Source organism: Arachis ipaensis, chromosome B02, assembly GCF_000816755.2.
Source record: "Arachis ipaensis cultivar K30076 chromosome B02, Araip1.1, whole genome shotgun sequence".
NCBI classification, from domain to species: Eukaryota; Viridiplantae; Streptophyta; class Magnoliopsida; order Fabales; family Fabaceae; genus Arachis; species Arachis ipaensis.
Genome location: NC_029786.2, coordinates 83,551,100 through 83,557,192, shown reverse-complemented (window position 1 = coordinate 83,557,192; position 6,093 = coordinate 83,551,100). Strand labels below are relative to the sequence as shown.

The following is a 6,093-nucleotide window of genomic DNA, read 5'->3' as shown; positions in this document are numbered from 1 at the left end:
TTTATTTTTTAATTATGTTTTTCTTTAATCATTTTTAGCCAAATTTGCTAATTGCGGGAACTATGTCAGATAGATCCCAAATGAACTTTGTTAGTTTTTTCTTCATCTTGGCTGGAATGGTTGATAAAATTGTCTTATTACAGTTGGAAGAATCAATTACTTGTTTTTATGTTTTCTTTTAATTCTAAAGTTTATTTGTTTTACATTTTCAATGTACTGTTATATATACACTCAAACTACATTGATTATAATGGGTGTGGTTTAAGTCTAGGATTATTGATCAATTCGATGGTTGAGGATCAGGAAAGGGTATGTGATTTCATGATTAATATGGGAGTTTCCTAAGTCAAACTATTTTGATAACATAAAGTGGTATTATTGAATTGAATTTTGTTTAGAATGTACTCACTATGGTGCTCATGAAAATTGTAGTAGCAGTTTATTTTGTTTAGAACTGGTTAGGTCTATGTATAGCTAGCCTTTAAGTAATACTCAAAAACTTGAACCAGAAAAAGAATAACAATAGAAGACAAATAACAATTCTAGTTTTTTTTTTTTTTTTTTTTTTTTTTTTTTTGTAAATACAATATTTCCATCAAATCTATTTTAAATTTTTATTCGGAGATTTGATTTTTGTTCAGTGACTTAAACCACAAGTAAACAGTCTAACAATATCACAGAATGTGTAACAAACTTATAACTAACAATCTTGATTTTCTTTAACTACAAGCCTAACCACATTCTTTTTGATCTATTACTCTATGATCCCAACAGGGTTTAACAAAATACAAATACCTTCATGGAAACAAGCATCTAAACTGTAGACAAGCAGATTAGTAGTTTTATATTTAAGATGCAAATACATGTATAAATACATTTGAATCTAATGACGTTAATTTATTTATTTATTTATCAATGGTTCAAATGCTACAATTTAGTAGTGAAAAGAGAAAAGGAATAGTTACAACAGATAAGGAATAACGAGTTAGAAGGGTAGGAGTCAGTTATGAACTTATGACAGTTCTAACAAATTTTCTATTACTCTGTTTTTGGCAAACAGTGTACACACACTTTTCAGTTTACAATTTTCACTGAATTTCTCATTCACTCTTCTTCTTTCTCTCTGCCTTTTATCTCTGTTCTTTACTGTTATCCCCCCTTCTTTTCATCTAGAATTCTCATTCAAAAGTTCCATAACAAAGTGCATTTCACAAATTAAATAAAGAATCCTAATAATTAATGGAGAAATAGAATCCAAAACCGACTTGACAAAATAAGAAATCAAAGTTGAAGCCATATATACTCAATTTTTATTATTATTCTGTTTGTGCTGTATTTCTTATTGAAATATCAAAAAAAAAAAAAAAAAAAATACATGATTCTCCTCCTACAACCAATGGTTAATTTTAAAGGGAAAAATAAATATCCGTTCTAATCGACAATGTGCTGTTCAAAAGATAAAATTTCAGAGACACAAAAAACTAACTAAATTTTGTTTTTTATTTTCTCCTTTGTTCTACAGAGATGCAATATCTCTATGAAATCCTATTTAAATTTATATTTGATTATCTATTTTTTTTATCTTCTCATATTTGATTTAATTATTTGTACTCTTTTTCAAATCTTGAAATTAACTTATCTTTTTTTAAATCAGAAGATATTGATTGATTGATAGATTTAATTTTAATTTGTCAAACAAATTAACGTATAGAAGTATATATAAGAAGAGGTGCATGATTGAATTAAGTATACACATTAACATTAACTTTCCAAAACTTGTGTCCAACTCAAGTTCTCTCTGCTAATGAAAAGAATTGAAAAACATAATAATGATAAATCCTCCTAATTAATTAAATTTAATATCTATTCACTACAAGAAAACATTTCTATTGTTAAAAGCGTGGAAGCTGAAAAAAGCTTAACGATAGCTTTTCGCCACGCTTTTTGAGCTACCAGCACGCTTTTGAAAGGGTCACATCTGCAAGCGTGCCGGTAGCTCTATCGCCACGCTTTTGGTGACCTATCATCACGCTTTATTTTTTACCACGCTTTTACAGATTGTCATGCTTAAAAACGTCGTTGTATGTGAGAGATATGGCCACGCTTTTAAAGCATGACTGTTGATGATTACTGTACAATATGGCCACTCTTTTAAAGCATGGTTATAAATTTATTCAGTAACCTATTATTCTTTTTTAATCTTCGTAATAAAATTTTACAAAATTCATAAATAATTTTGAAATTTAGGCAATGACTAGTAATTTTAAATCAACTAATCCAACTTTCATAAAGTTGTCACAAAAAAAAGTGTTTAATCACATGACATGCTCTAACAAAATACCAAAAATCAAAATCATAACAATTACCTATAAATTCTTAATACATGAATTACAATTGCAACAACTATTACATTATCTACTTCCTTTATATATATTTCATTACAAAATATGAAACTCCATGATTTCTGATCATCCATTGTGAGCGAAAAGCTTCAAATCTTCCAAAAGAATATTATTTGCATTGTTACTAGACACAACTTCATTATTTGCAGTGGCTGAAGCAGATCGAGGAACTTTCTTAGATTTTAAGCCTGAAGCATGCTCTTTATTTTCCTCTTGAACTTGATCCGCTTCTGTAGTATCCTCATTATCAATGTCAACAACTACAGGGCATGGACTTTTTCCCTATATTGATGAGTTAACAAAGATAGAATAAAACTTCAATATAAAATAAAAGATCAATGAATTTCTAAATTTTTACATTTTAATGATGATCAAAGAAATAAAAACCAAAAAGGACAAATAATGTTGAACACAGTTGCAAGTAATGAGGGTAAAGTTCTGCAAATCTGGTCCAAAAAAAGAACCACATGAGTACGACCTTCAGTTACAACAATACTAATTTAAGTAAGATCATCCTCCTAAATAATTCAGCAAAATAGTTTAACAGAAAATTATATATGAACATTTTAGCACTAAGTTTCAAGGCAGATTAGGCCCCTGGTTCCAGCACAACTTCACAATATGGCAATAATGTGTTTATAAGAACACCATAATTTTTCATGATTTTATGTCCAGTTACCGGTACGCATAAAGAAATATGGAAGAATTCTGTTTACAAATCAACATTATCATCAACAAGAATTAAAAAGCCTTTCTTGACTAAGAGGAGTTGACTACATAGATTGAAGAATGTCTCCAATTACAAAGCATGTCCATAAGCAAGCATTTAAAAATAAGGAATTCTTAATAATTTTATTTAAACTCCTGCTAACATGACCAAAGCATGATAATTTTCATGACTTTATACTGGCACACATCAAGTAAACTAATATACGTCATACTTATATGATTTTCTTGTAATTCTTCCTGAATGGCGGACTAGGACCATTTCCTTTGTATCTTTTGAATTCATTTCACTATCTGATAAATCATTGTCAATTGGTGTCTTTTGAGAATCTGGTTCTGCACATAAAATTTGCACCTGTGCACCCCCTTTAAAGTCATATTTAGCTTGCTGTCCCTGAAATAGAAAGAAATTCCAAACAGTTAGATAAATATTAGATATAAACCAAAAATTAGGAAGGGCAGACTTAAAATTTAAACAGGGAAAATGAAAAGGCCAATACATACTTAATAAGAAGCAAAAACCAGGAATCTGCTATGAACCAGCCCTATATATGCCATTTCCAAGAATTGCAAACAATATCCAAATATTTAGAGTATAAAGGTTGATGAGTTTCCAATAGCAATAGAAAGTGACCTTTTTCTTTCTCAGCAAACATTCCAAAGACTGGAAAGGCAGCTCCAACTAATTAAGAGATGTCATGACATTAAAGGTTTGCCACACCACAAAATATGAATTTCCTTTGGTATACATGGCTAACCAGATACAAGAAACCGACATAACTACTTGCAAAGAATAGAAATTTCCATACAACATGAGAAAAAATAAATTAGATATAGTCTTCATAATTTTACGAGTTCATCATCTATCATGGATAAAACTATTTGAGCTTTAACTCTTCTAATCAGCATTAATAAATAAAAAATAATTAAAAAAGGACAATAACAGATGTATAAAAAGAATTCATAGATGTGGCTTACCCTATTTTTGTGCTTTCTCTTGTACTAATTATATCAATGAGTGAAGCTAGTGTGCATTTCATTTTCCTTGCTTGAATGGAAAATTTCTGCAGAAAATATTCAGATAATATAAATGACACCACATTGACAGATCCATTTAAATGTTAGATATAAACCAAAAATTAGGAAAGAACATGCAGACTTACAATTATAGACAAGGAAATTGAAGAGACAAACACAGACATAAAGAGAAAATCGGCTCAAGAATCTGCTAAGAACTGCACTCTATTGAACAGCGAGCTATATGCCATTGCCAAAAGAACTGCAAGCAATAACCCAAACATTCTCATTTATGAAACATAATTTTAAATATGAAAGTTGAAAAGTTTCTAATAGCATCAGAAAGTGACCTTTTTCTTTCTCTACAGATATTGCAGAGGCTGGACGGCAGCTACAACCAATCAAGAGGAAGTGATGATATCAAGGGTGTGCCACTCCATCCACAAGCAGATAAAGTAGTTCAATCCAATTTCTGATAATTCTTATGAAAATAAATCTGCAATGCAAAACAAAATAACAACTAATCATGAAGAAGTACGACAACTATTCTTACAAATCCACAAATAATTGAAATAAACATACATGGACAATGCAAAAAGCCTAAAAGCGAAGATGTTCACTGAAAAAAAGCAATTACTCTGTATTAAAAGAAAAAGAAAACTCCCACTAGCACATTTAAAGATTGGTTTTGACTTTATATATTTTTGTTTCCAGTTCTGTATGCCATATATATAAATTTATGGAGTAAAACAACTTTACACTATTAGTTGTGATTAGTAGAATTTTTGAAGGCACCAAATAAGGGTACAAAATTATTAATGCCTAGAAACAAGTAGTGATACATAATCAGCATTGAAGGCTTCACGTTTGAATCTTACCAAGGCAACCAATCCCTATACAGCTCTTTGTGAATGATGTCAGTGTGACCATCTACGTGCTCAACCACACTGCCTTTGTAGAAACAGAAATCCCATCTACGAGTCAATAAATAATAGGCATAGAAACAAACTCAATAATACCATAATGCAAATGGCAACAGTAATGGTGGCTTATAAAATTGCACTTTTCAAAAGGCTCTGACCTATCCGATTATAATTCTTATTTGAAGACAATGAATCTTTATTTAATGGTGAGGCCTAGATTTTCAAACAAAGCATCCAATAAGAAGATATGACCTTCCTAAAGGAAAATGGGAACAACATAAAAAGTCTACTATAAGAATGCCATGTTCACTTAATGGACTTACGCTGATCTTGAAGGACCAAGTGACATAAGAGTCTGGAAAATGGCTTCGGAACTTCCATCAACCACACCAACAGCCATGATTGCAATGTGATCATCCCACTTCTGATGATGTGACCATATGCAAAAAATTCAAATTCAACCATAAATATTGTTTGAATGATATAAAAGGAATCTCACAGGGATAGAACATCAGCAGAGAGGGTTCTCATTAGAATATCACAAGCTTATTATGTCAATGAATCAACAGCAAAGCAAGCTCAAATTCATCGTACAGAACCAATCATGAATTAATCACTGATTACTATAGGATTAACATTTCACCCGTAGTTTTTATTCCAGGTCTAGAGACATAGTAATACATCAAATGGATGCTTTTTGAAAACTGGAAACATTTCAATTAAACATCATAAACTAGCATAATGGAATTTTCTTTTGTTTGTTTTTATGCCTAAAATGCAAAATGCAAAATCAATAAACCCTAATAAAGAAGGATACAAAATTATAAGCAAATTGCAATAATAAAAAAGTAAACACTGAACCCTCATGAAAAAACAAAATAATAAAATTCCTAAATTCAGAAAGCCCAACCTTCCACCTAAAACTGCACAGAACTAGATCAAAAATCCTTCTCTATTCGGTGCTATTGGAGTACTGTCTTAGTTTGCCATCGCCATCGCCAGCTTGTCATCCTTTTCCGTTCTTC

The 6,093-nt window shown here is 30.6% G+C and overlaps 1 long non-coding RNA gene across 9 annotated transcripts; it reads right to left on the bottom strand.

Moving 5' to 3' along the window:
• On the bottom strand, nucleotides 2,300–6,093 carry LOC107628424. Of its 9 annotated transcripts, none has more exons than XR_002357684.1 (7): nucleotides 5,392–5,944; nucleotides 5,024–5,119; nucleotides 4,496–4,641; nucleotides 4,292–4,407; nucleotides 4,107–4,176; nucleotides 3,344–3,522; nucleotides 2,300–2,684 (listed from the first exon to the last, which is right to left on the bottom strand). It is a non-coding gene; the product is annotated as an uncharacterized LOC107628424 (long non-coding RNA). The 9 variants fall into 9 exon arrangements; XR_002357685.1 differs by having other exon boundaries at nucleotides 4,107–4,172; XR_002357681.1 differs by adding an exon at nucleotides 5,979–6,093 and having other exon boundaries at nucleotides 2,301–2,684; nucleotides 4,107–4,407; nucleotides 5,392–5,492.